The sequence below is a fragment of the Peromyscus eremicus genome, chromosome 5 (assembly GCF_949786415.1).
Source record: "Peromyscus eremicus chromosome 5, PerEre_H2_v1, whole genome shotgun sequence".
NCBI classification, from domain to species: Eukaryota; Metazoa; Chordata; class Mammalia; order Rodentia; family Cricetidae; genus Peromyscus; species Peromyscus eremicus.
The window spans coordinates 101,251,566-101,264,287 of record NC_081420.1 but is presented as its reverse complement, the minus strand read 5'-3'; the positions used below and the strand labels follow the sequence as shown (position 1 = coordinate 101,264,287).

At 42.2% G+C, this 12,722-nt stretch overlaps 1 protein-coding gene and 1 pseudogene across 1 annotated transcript in view; one reads left to right on the top strand and one right to left on the bottom strand.

Annotated features, from left to right (window-relative positions):
• Sntb2 (syntrophin beta 2) overlaps window positions 1–12,722 on the top strand; it is an 83,273-nt gene that overhangs the window by 22,891 nt on the left and 47,660 nt on the right. The gene's annotated exons all lie outside the window — the stretch shown is intronic.
• On the bottom strand, window positions 5,067–6,413 carry LOC131910364 (large ribosomal subunit protein uL10-like; annotated as a pseudogene).

Sequence of the window (12,722 nt, the reverse complement as noted above, 5' to 3'; positions counted from 1 at the left end):
AAAAGTGTGTGCCACCACCGCTTTAGTCAAATTCTTAATAAAGTACTTGCATTAACAGGCATGCACCGCCATGTTGTTTTTATGCAGTACTGAGGGTGGAAACTAGGCCCTTGTGCATGCTACACAAACACCCTACCAACTGAGCTGTATTCCCAGCCATTAGTTTGTATCTTAATGTACTGTTTAGTTTTTTAAGTTATATATCATAAAGTATACAAATTACATATGTACCCCTGGGTGAATTTCACAATATCCTTGTATAATCAGCTTAGATACATTTTAAAGGGGATGGAATGGAACAACATGTGTGAGGCCGTTGGTTCAATCCCCAACCCTGAGAAGAGGAGAAAGGGATTGATTAATGTAAAAACAAGATAGAACTCAGGCCCTTTTCAGACTCTTTGCTTGCCATCCAGGGTATCCACTGTCCTGCTTCCAGTACCATAGACTAATTTTGCTGTCTCTCGATCTTCACATGAAGCGGGAAGCTATGGTATGTGCTCTGTTTGGCTTCTTTCCTTTGTCCCTGATGGCCAGGCAGTTGCCCTTTAAACTTGTGGCTGACTCATTCTCGTTGTTGCATTCCGTACGAGTGTGCCACAGTTTACTCACTCTGCTAGAAAAGAGGTCTAGAGAGAATTCATTTGCTACAGGCATGAAATTAAGAAAGAAAAAATGTTTAATAAAGAAAAGGGGGCTGGAGAGATAGCTCAGCAGTTAAGAGCACTGGCTGCTCTTCCAGAGGTCCTGAGTTTAATTCCCAGCAACCACATAGTGGCTCACAGCCATCTATAGTAGGATCTGATGCCCTCTTCTAGCATAAAGTCATATGTGCAGATAGAGTACTCATACACATAAAATAAATCTTGAAAAGAAAAAATTTAATTATTCTATGGATATTGTTGTTTTGCCTGCATATGTCTGTGCACCACATGCATGAGTTACAGGTGGTTGTGAGCCTAGCATATGAATGCTGGGAATTGAACCTGGGTCCTATAGAAGAGCAGTCAGTACTATTAGCAGCTGAGCCCATCTCTCCAGCCCTGAAGAAAAAAATATTTTAGAAAGCCTTGTCTGCTTTACTAGGTAATAAACATGTGGACTGTAAGAAACACAAATACAAATTTCTACCTATCCTTAGGGTGATGCTTTGCTCAGGTATTTGTTAGTTTCGTTAAAAGGGGGTGCTAGAGAACTAAGTGCCTCCTTTTTTTTTTTTTTCAGGGAGGGATTCAACTTTTACAATAACATTTGTATATTAGCGCTTGTGAGTGTGTTTGCACCCATGACGTACATATGGAAATCAGAAGACAACTTCAGGGAGCTGGTTCTTTCCCAAACACATGAAGGTTCTAGGGATCAAACTCAGGTGATTAGGCTTGGCAGCAAGCACTTCTACCCACTGAGCCGCCTCACTGGAGACAGGGTTTCATGTATTCCAGGCTGGCCTTCATCTCAGTGCTTGTTAGGTGTTTGCTGCTGGGAATGTAGCTCAGTTGATAGTGTGCTTGCCCCTAGCATACACTGAACTCATGGATTCAATCCCTACTATCTCAGAAAGTGGATGTGGTGTCAGATAACTGGTATCCCAGCACTGGGGAGATGTGTGGAAATTCAAGGTCACCCTTAGGTACTTAAGTGTACATAGGGACTTTAAGGTCAGCCTGGGCTAGAAGTCTTATCTCAAACAAAAAACTAAAACAAAACCCTATGTCTTTGTTAGGGTTACTATGGCTGTGATGAAACTCCAGGACCAAAGCAATTTGGTAAGAAAAGGTTTTATTTGCCTTATACTTCCACATCATAGTTCATCATCAAAAGAGGTACTTGGAGGCAGGAGCTGATGCAGAGACCATGGAGGAGTGCTGCTTACTGGCTTGTTCCCCATGGCTTGCTGCTCAGCCTTTTTTCTTAAAGGACACAGGACCAGCAGCCCAGGGATGGCACCATTCACAGTAGGCTGGACCCTCCCCAAAAATCACTAATTGATAAAACGCTCTTCAGCCTTGCCCACAGCCAGATTTTTTGGTAGGTGGGGTGGGGTTGGTGGTTGTTAAGACGGGGTTTCCCTGTGTGTCCCGGCTGTCCTAAAACTCATTCCATAGACCAGGCTGGCCTTGAACTGTCAGGAATTCGCCTGCCTCTGCCTCTCAAGTGCTGGGGTTAAAGGTCTGCGCCACCACCACCCAGCTACAGCCAGATGTTATGAAGGCATTTTCTCAGTTGAGGCTCTCTCCTCTCTGATGACTCTAGCTTGTGTTAAGTTGACATAAAACCAACAGTACAGTGTGAGTAAAAATGAATGAGTGTAAATAGGAGTACTCTTAAGAGATTAAACTATTTGACAAGTTTATAGATTTCCATAATATAATCATGGTGACTGGTTATTTATTACTTTTTAGCATTTTTATTATGATGGTAGTAGTCTTTTTTTCTACCCCCAGCTTTTTTGGGGCAGTATACAGAATCTTACTACCTAGTCCCTATTATCCTTAAACTTGTAGCAATCCTCCTGCCTCAGAATCATGAGTACTGGGGTTACAGGTGTGTGCCACCATGCCTTACTTAGTTTCTTGGTTGTTTCTTTTGTTTGATTGGGGTTTGTTTATTCTTTTGTTACTATATTTATTTACCTGAGTGTACATGAGTGACTATATGGATGTCAGAGGACAACTTGGTTCTCTACTTGTACTATATGAGTGCTGGAGATTGAACTTAGGTCCCCAAGCTTGGTGGTGTCCTTCCTTCCTCAGCCCCCTCACCAGCCCTATTTTTTGTTGTTGTTTGGTTTTGGTTTTGGTTTGACACAGGTCTTAACTGTGTAGCCCAGGTCAGCCTTGAACTGAAGATCCTCTTTCCTTAGGTTACAAGCACATGCCACATGTAGAGTTGGCTGCATTGCATTTTTTGTTTTGGGGTGTGTGTGTGTGTGTGTGTGTGTGTGTGTGTGTGTGTGTGTGTGTGTATGTGTTGCTGGGGATAAACCTAGGGCAATTCTACATGTTAAGTAAACACTTTACTACTGAGCTACATCCAAACCTTTCTTAAACTGTCTCTGTTTCTGTTGTTTAAGTTATTGTGTCATGTAAACCAGTGAATAGGGAAGCAGATTCAGCTATGCCCAGTTTTAACATGTTCTGAGAGGAAATCTCATCTTTGTGGAGTGTCTGTAAAAAGATCCTACAGTGTTACACAGTAGATTGAGCATGTTGTTCCCTAGCAGAGCTGAGGACAGTTCGAAATCTTTCTTGGAAATCGAAATACTATGACAAGTCTAAAGAGATTCTAGAGATTTTTAAAGTATTTATTGCCAATCCCAGCACTTGGGAGGCAGAGGCAGGCAGATCTCTGTGAGTTCGAGACCAGCCTGGTCTACAGAGTGAGTTCCAGGCCAGCAAAGGCTGCATAGAGAAATCTTTATATGAACCTGTGTGTGTGTGTGTGTGTGTGTGTGTGTGTGTGTGTGTGTGTGTGTGTGTGTGAGAGAGAGAGAGAGAGAGAGAGAGAGAGAGAGAGAGAGAGAGAGAGAGAGAGAGAAAAAGAACAAGAGCGCTTCTGTACCCCATATATGGGCAGGATCCTGTGGAGTAGAAGAGGCACCAGATCTCCTGGAACTGGATACAGACAGGTGTCAGCTGCTGTGTGGATGCTGGGAATTGAACCTGAGTCCTCTGGAAGTCCAGCCAGTGCTCTTAACCACTGAGCCATCTCTCCAGCCCTGGTTTATTTTCTATACAACTAAAGTAAAGCCAGGGGACAGTGTAAATAGGAGTACTCTTAAAGAGATTAAACTATTTGACAAGTTTGTAGATTTACAAGCTCTGTTTTTGTTTTTTGTTTTTTCACATATCTTTGGATGGAGAATCACTAAATGAAAGAGGAGAAAAGACCTAAGAAGTCTCTAAGGAAGTTAAGAATATGCTTACCAGAATGAGGAGGACTACATTGACTAGGAGTCTAGTTTTGTGTTGCTTTGCTACAAAGGATCTAATTTATTTAAGATGAAACCTCCAGAGATGCTCTTTAAACTTAGTTTTATTTCTTAGACCCAAAATATCTATCATATTTCAGAATACTACTATTCTTCAGAAGATGGGTGGTGATTAAAATAGCTAACATTCACTAAGCATAGAGAGCTTGCTAGGCCATGTTCCAACTGCTTTACAGCGGATGCTTCTGACTTGGAAAGAGATATTCTTATTTCCCCCATAAGTAACTTAAGGCATTGAATCTACCCAAGAAGGAAATGCAGACAGCATGGCCCACGAACCTATACTGTTTACTGTGCTAGCTGTGATAAGTATTCATTCCAAATGTTGTTGATGCTAAGATAGTCACGTAAGTAGGAATACGTGCAACTTTGAAGAACAAAATAAGCAATGTGTGACAAGACAAGGCACGGTGATAAGGGAGTATATTATTAGTCCACTCTTCTGGATGTATTTGCAGTACGTGCTCCTTGGTCATGGGGGTAGCTATAGGAGAACATCCTGTATTTTCCTACTGTTCATTCACAGTGATTGTTTAGGTAAGCTCACAAAGCCCTTTCATCTTTTATGTTATTACTGCTGCAGTATTACGGTTACTGAATGCTTAGTTCCTTTTACACTAAAAAGGGATAAAATTACTTAAATGCAATAAAATAAAGAAATGTTATAGCTGGTCAGTGGTGTACACTCTTTTAATCCCAGCACTTGGGAGGCAGAAGCAGGCATATCTCTGTGAGTTCGAGGCCAGCCTGGTTTACAAGCAAGTTCTAGGACAGCTAGGGCTAAAGAGAGACCCTGTCTCAAAAAAGACATCCAACCTATAACCCTCTTTAAACCTATAAAGCTGTTTAATCATTTTCTGTTACTATTCAACATAATCTTGAGATTTAAAAAAAAAAAAAACAAGCAAAAAATAATGCTGGACTGAAAAAGATTTCCTGTGTGGCTTCTGTGTTTGGTTGGTTTTACTTGAATTTATGGAATAGAGCTAAACTGCAGGTGTTTTTAGAATGTATGGAAAACTCTTCATTTTGCTACTGGGCAGCAGTCTTTAGCATATCTTACACCTGTATCCCTTCAGCAAGGCTGTGTGGTGTGGTAACCAATCTGCAGACAAACACTGGTAACATTTCGGACGCCCTCTAGGAAGCGGGAATGCAGAGTCTGCTCTGTGGTGTCAAGCACTTCTGGGTTGTAAATGCTGCCATTGTCAAACACCTGCTGGATGATCAGCCCAAAGGAGAAGGGGGAGATGTTCAGCATGTTCAACAGTATGGCTTCACTGGCGCCTACTTTGTCTTCAGTTTTTATCAGCTGCACATTACTCAGAATGTGCCCTGGTGATGCCTAAAGCCTGGAAGGAGGTCTTCTTGGGCCCCAGACCAGTGTTCTGGGCTGGCACAATGACCTCACACAGGCCGATGGCACCAGCACGGGCAGCAGCCGGCACCTTATTGGCCAGCAGCATGTCCCTAATCTCAGTGAGGTCCTCCTTGGTGAACACAAAGCCCACATTACCCCGGATATGAGGCAACAGTTTCTCCAGAGCTGGGTTGTTCTCCAGGTGCCCCCGGATGGCCTTGTGCATCATGGTGTGCTTGCCCATCAGTACCACAGCCTTCCCTCGCAGGGACATGCGGATCTGCTGCATCTGCTTGGAGCCCACATTGTCTGCTCCCACAATGAAGCACTTTGGGTAATCATCCAAAAGTTGGGGATCTTAAGGAAGTAGTTGGACTTCCAGGTTGACTTGTATTCCCGGGCATCACGGCGGTGCGTCAGGGGTTGCCCCACAGGGTTTAAAGACTATGTCCCTCTAATGAGGACACTAGCAAGAGCTTGTTTTGTTTTCTTTTGAGACAGGGTCAGCTATGTATTCCTGGTTTGCCCCTGCCTCCCGAGTGCTGAGATTAAAGGCATGCTCCAACAAACCCAGCTGTCTGTTATCTTCTAAAGTTGATGAAGTCTGTGTTGTTAGAGGTGACTTGAAACTTTGCTCTGAGGGAACTGCTTTTTGATGTTTGGGGGAATACTTCATTATTTTTTATGCTTGTATCTCCTTAAAGATGAAAGACCCATAACAGGCAAGGCTATCTTTCATGATATCTAATAACACTTCAACTGGTGACTCAGCAGATGACGTCTTTTGACTTTGAACCTACATCTAGACTTTCCTAGCTGCTAGGTTTCTGTGACTTGTTACTTCCTCCTTGCCTGTGTGTGTGTCTCTGTCTCTGTCTCTGTCTCTGTCTCTCTCTCTCTCTCTCTCTCTCTGCCTTTGTGCTGTAAGTCTAGGTAGGCTCGTTCATTTCTGTCTTTTCTGCTTAGGTTATATTGTCTTTCCATGACCAAGATAGACATGTAAGATTTTTTTTTATTTTAATTTTATATGTTTGGGTGTTTTGCCTGCATGTAAGTGCCCATTGAGGCTAGAAAAGTGCCTTAGATTCCCTGGAACTGGGGCTAAAGAAAGTTTTGAGCTGCCATGTGGGTGCTGGGATTCAAAACCTGGTCCTGTGGAAGAGCAGCCAGTTAAAGATTTATTTTTAATTATGTATATGTGGGGGGGGGGTGCCTGTGAGTGGGGGTCCCCACAGAAACCAGAAGAGGGTATTGAATCCTCTGGAGCGGGAGTTATAGGCATTTGTGAGCCACCTTATGAATGCTGGGAACTGAACTTGGGTCTCTTAACCCTTCAGTCCCAGACAATACTTCTTGCGAGGAGTTCCTAATTATTTGTGCACAAATTCATACAACAAACACTATCTGAACACATGCTCTTTGCTATGCACTGTACTAACTTCTGAAGTATGTAAAAATGTCAAGTTTGCAGCATTGGGAAAAAGTAATATACCCCACATCTGTATGGCTTCTAAAATCCCTCTCCATACATTAATTTATTTAATCCTTGTAACGACTATTTTAAGATAGCTATCGGGCTGGAAGGATAGCTCAGAGGTTAAGAGCACTGACTGCTCTTCCAGATGTCCTGAGTTCAATTCCCAGCACCCACATGGTAGCTCACAAATATCTGTAATGAGGTACCCTCTTCTGTATACATAATAAATAAATAAATCTTTTAAAAAAAGATAGCTATCATAAATTTACACACAGAAAAAAATTGAAACCCAAAGAGATAGGATGGACACGTGGGATGCATAATCTTCCATAAAGTGATAACCTTTCAGGAAGTAGCTTGGCAGGGGCTTCCATGCCGCTTTCCTAGCTTCTCTCCCTGCATCATTGCCATGATGTCTGTGACAAGGAAAAGGTGCCAGTGACTGTTCAGGCTCCTCTGTGCTGCTTTTCGTGACTCATAAGCCATTTGCTGCTTTTGTAGTGGACAACCTGATGAATATTGAGCCTGATTTTAAGTCTTATGTCTGATGTTCAAAAGATGAATTTCCATAGGATGAAATCTCTGGCTAAAGGGGTTTCTGTTAGTAGTAATGGTTTAAAGAGTTAGTTTTTTGACAGGCCTGGTGGTAGCATGTGAGAGATTGAGGCAGGACTGGACTACACACACATGGCAAATCTCAACAAAAATATAGCCTCTGTCAGATCATTATCCTAGATACATGGTCACTGTTTGATCCTCATTCTTTTTTTTTTTGTTTGTTTGTTTTTTCGAGACAGGGTTTCTCTGTGTAGTTTTGGTGTCCTGGATCTCCCTCTGTAGACCAGGCTGGCCTTGAACTCATAGAGATCCGCCTGGCTCTGCCTTCCGAGTGCTGGGATTTAAGTCGTGCACCACCACCGCCCGGCCCTCATTCTTTCTTTAAATGTTCATTTATTTGTTATATGTGTGTGTAAGTGCAGACATGCATGTGTCACACTGTATGTATGAGATCAGAGGACAGTTGGCTGGTTGATTCTCTCCATCATGTGTTCTGGACATTGAACTCAGGTTGTCACCCTTGGCACCAAAGCACCCTTATCTGCTAAGCTACCTCACAGGCTCCTTTTTTCTTTATTATTATTATTATTATTATTATTATTATTATTATTATTATTGTGTGTGTGTGTGCGCGCGCGCGCGCGCGCGCGCGCGCATGTATATGATGTGGTGGTGGATGCTCAGACCATAACTTTGTGGTTCTGTATTTTTCTTCCAACTTTTCTTGGATTCCAGAGATTGAGCTCAGGTTTTCAGTCTTGCTGTACTGCATAAGCATCTCTAATCACTGAGTCATCTCCAAGCTTTTCTTTTTTCTTTTTCAAGACAGGTTGTTTCTGTGTATTTCAAGGTGACCTCAAACTTACTACATAGCCTAGGCTGGCCTTGAACTCTTGATCTACATGCTTTAGTCTTGCAAGTACTAGGGTTACAGGTGCACCATGCCTGGCTTATAGTCAGACTGCCCCTCTTCCCCCACTCGCCATGCCTTTTTTTTTTTTTTGTCCAATTCATTAATTGGTTGGTTTTTTGGGTCACAGTGTCATACTTTGGCCCAAGCTGCCTGCCATCAAACATTCAGCAATCCTCTTGCTTCAACTTCATGGGTAATAAGATTATAGCCATGAGCCCCTATTCCTGGCTGGCTGTTTATTTTATTTATTTATTTTTGAGACAAAGTCTCCTGTACAACCCAGGCTAACCTAACTTGTCATCCTTCTGTCTTAACCTCCAAAGTGCTGGGGTGACAAATTAGTGTCATCACATCTAGCTTTTTTTCTCACATTCCAAAATAGGAATTAGATGAAGTGCTCACTTCCTCTCATACTAGTAAGATTATTATGTTAATCTTAGATAAGACTTGACTACTTCTGTTTTTAGTTATAAAGACCCCAGAAGCAAATTTTTTAGTCTTGACTCATTGGTATTGGCTGCTGAATAATCTGTAATATGGTAACTGCATGCTATCTTAAAGATTGGAAACAATTAAAAAAAAATTGGAGGCTGAGCTGTGTGTGCACAAAGGCAGGAGAGGAGAGGATAAGAAGAGGGGCAGGAAGAGTGACAAGGGTTTTCTAATTTCTTGGGCTTCAGTTTTCTTAGATTATACTTGTGTGTGTGTGTGTGTGTTTGGTTTTTGTGTGTGTGTGTGTGTGTGTATGTGTGTTTTTGCTTTTGAGACAAAGGCTCACTATGTAGCCTAACCTGGCCTGGAATTCTCTGTAGACCAGTCTTACCTGAAACTCTCTCTGTAGACCAGGCTTGCCTGGAACTCACAGAGATCCGCCTGCTTCTGCTTCCCGAATGCTGGGATTACAGGCGCCACTGGCCTTATCTGAGTGCTGGGATAGATTATATGTCCTTAAGAATGAATTTGCTGGAGTGAATTATCGCCAGGGTTTCTTTTAGCTCTAAACTTATGTAAGTTATCTATTCTGAGGACAGTTATTAAGCATAAGGTGTGTGTGTGTGTGTGTGTGTGTGTGTGTGTGTGTGTGTGTGTGTGTGTTATTACACATAGTATACGCTTCTTAGTACTGGGCATGAGAACCAGGGCCTTGCACATGCTGGGCAAGTTCACTACCACTACCACTTCAACTCCACAATGTACTTTTAAGAACCATTTCATAGCTGGGCAGTGGTAGCACACACCTTTAATCCCAGTACTCAGGAGGCATAGGCAGGCAGACCTTTGTAAGTTCAAGGCCAGCCTGGTATACAAAATGAGTTCCAGGACAGCTAGAGCTGTTGTTATACAGAGAAGCTCTGTCTAAAAAAAAAAAAAAAAAAAAAAAAACAAAACTTGGCAGCCAAGAAGAGTAGTGATGCACACCTGTAATTCTAGCATCAGGGAGACTGAAATGGAAGGATTGCCATTAGCTCAAGGCTCTGTTTCATAAAACCAAAAAAAGAAAAAACAATCTTTACTATTTCAATAGATGTACTATTTATATGCCCACTGAATCTCAACAAATAAGGATATTATCTTCAGCCAGGCAGTGGTGGCACAGGCCTTTTATTCCAGCACTCGGGAGGCAGAGGCAGGCAGATCTCTGTGAGTTTGAGGCCAGCCTGGTCTACAGAGTGAGTTCCGGGGCAGGCTCCAAAGCGCTAGCTCTAGAAACCTTGTCTTAAAAAACAAAACAACAGAAACAAACAAGAATATCTTCTAATCCGGTGGTAGTGGTACATGCCTTTAATCCCAGCACATGGGAGGCAGGTAGATTTCTGTGAGTTCGAGGCCAGCCTGGTCTACAAAGCCAATTTCCAGGACAGCTGGGACTATTACACAGAGAAACCCTATCTTGAAAAACCAAAAAAGGGGGGGCAGGAAATTCATGGGTTTTTTTTCCCCCTTTGTTTCAAGAGGCAGAAGTGCTTTTCAATATTTAGAACATGGAAACATTAATGACAGTATTTAATATGAATCATGTTATCTTTAAAATATAAAGTGAGTCTTATAGTACCTTTATTATTGTGTCTTCCCTCCTCTTCCATCCCCTCTCCTTTAGCTCCCTTCTTTCCTTCCCTCAAATAGTCTCCTCATTTCACCACACACAAATCTCTCCTCCCTCTGAGACAAGATCTTGCTCAGGCTAGCCTTGAGCTTCTGATGATCTCTGCCTCCTCTTCCCCAGTGTTGTGATTATAGGCTTGAATAAAAAGCCTGACTTACAGATCTTTTCTAAAAAATGTTTTTGGATTTTATTTTACTTTATGTATATGAATGTTGTTTGTTATTTTTGTTTTTGTTTTCCACAGTCCTTGGTAATTCTAATTGCTTCATTTCCTCAACACCAGATCAAAACCACAAGACTTGAAAGTGTGCTGTTCCCCTGTTCTCCATGTCATTGTGGCTGGACTCTCATGAGGAAGCATCACAGATTGGGAATCTCAAACACTAGGACTTTACTTCCTCTTCTTGTGGGGGGTGTGACAACTCAAGGTCAAGGTGTGGACAGGGCTGCCTTGTCCCAAGGTCTCTCTCCTTGGAGAGGCTTGCCAAGGCCTTCTCAGTATTCACCTGACTTCCCTCTAAGTGTGTCTGTGTCCTGGTCCTCTGTTGTGGGAGAATTGTGGCAAAGCTAGCCACTAGACAGAGAACCTGCCCTTGCCTCGACTGCTGACAGTAGGCTGTCCAAACTGGACAAACAGAACACAAAAGAAGGCAACTGCCAAACTTTGCCAAGACAAGGTAGGACAGTCCTTCAAAATTCCTGTTTCACAGAAAAGTCTGTCAGCTCTTTTAGGCCTGTAGGCTGAAAATGGATGCCCCAACATTGCAGAGGAACTCTGGGGTGACTCTCTGAGTAGCCAGATGTCTCTGTTGTTTCTTAGTTTTGGAAGTTGCTTGCTCTGCACTTCCTGTTTACTCAGGTAATATTATATCCTCCTTGGATCTTTGATGGGGTTGAAGACTAGATAGCTATAGTTAGAGTTTTCTGAAGTGAGATACTGATACAATGGACCAGGTAAAATTTATTAGGGAAATAAATCAAATAAGGTACACTCACGGTACAAATAGAGTAGACACTGCTGCTGATCCAGCTGTCCTCTTCCTGCTGTTCTGCCCAAGGGCAATGAGAACCATTTGCCTGCATGTATCTATGTGCACCACATGCATGCCTGTTGAATCCCCTGGGACTAAGATTATAGACAATTGTGAGTCACCATATAGATACATGCAATCAAACTCAGGTCCTCTGCAAGAGCATCTCTCCAGACCTGTGACTTATACAGGGTTTCTCTGTGTAGTCTTGGCTGTTCTGGAACTCACTCTGTAGACCAGTCTGTCCTCAAACTCACAGAGATCCACCTGCCTCTGCCTCCTGAGTGATGAGATTAAAGGTGTGCACCAGCCTCAACCCACAACTATTCTCTTTGAAGATCTCAAATTACTACTGGGAAGACAAAGAATTTAGGTTTTCTTTTAAATCTGTGGGCTGTGGTGGAATAAGTCCAATAACCAGAAATAAGTTAGAGAGGAAATTTGTGTTCAGTAATTACAAGTTCAGGATTTTAAAATCATGGCCTTTTTAGCCAGGCATGGTAGCAAACACCAGTGCCACCAGGGTGACAGAGGTAGGTAGATTTCTGTGAGTTCCAACCCAGCTTGGTCTACATAGTGAGTTGCTGGCCAACCAGAGCTACATAGTGAGACTGTCTGAAAACAAAACAAGGGTGGGGTAGTGGTGGCACATGCCCTTAATCCTGGCACTCTGGAAGCAGAAGCAGGCAGATCTCTGAGTTCGAGGCCAGCTTGGTCTCTACACAGTGAGTCCCGGGACACCCAAGGTTACACAAAGAAACCCTGCCTTGAGGGGAGAGGAGACAAAGGAAAAACAAAACAAGGCTTTTTTTGTTGTTGTTGTTTTTAGGAGTTTATGCAAATTAGCCAAAGGAAGTTTTTTCTTTCCTCGGTTGGATTCTATAGGGATGTCTGTTGCATTAGCACAGAAGTATCAGCTTTCACAACTTTACATATATATAAACATACACATACCAGCTATACTGAAATAATTGGGCCTTTGGTTTACAATATTAATTCTCCTTAGTAGAAGACTTTTAACTACTAATCTAATATTGTCAAGTAGCTGTGGGTTGTCCATAAAGTAAATACTTCTTAAATGGATTTTTAAATTTTTTCTTTGTAATAATTCCCTCAAACTGTAACAAAATACATGAGTTTATTTTAAACATCCTGGGTTTACATTTTTAGGTGTTTTTGTACTAAGACAGCCACTAGTAAATCTGCCTTTGGAATCTGCCACACAATAAGTGTGATTATTTAAAACCTTACATAAATAAACAGGAAATGGCTTTCCTTTCATACTGAT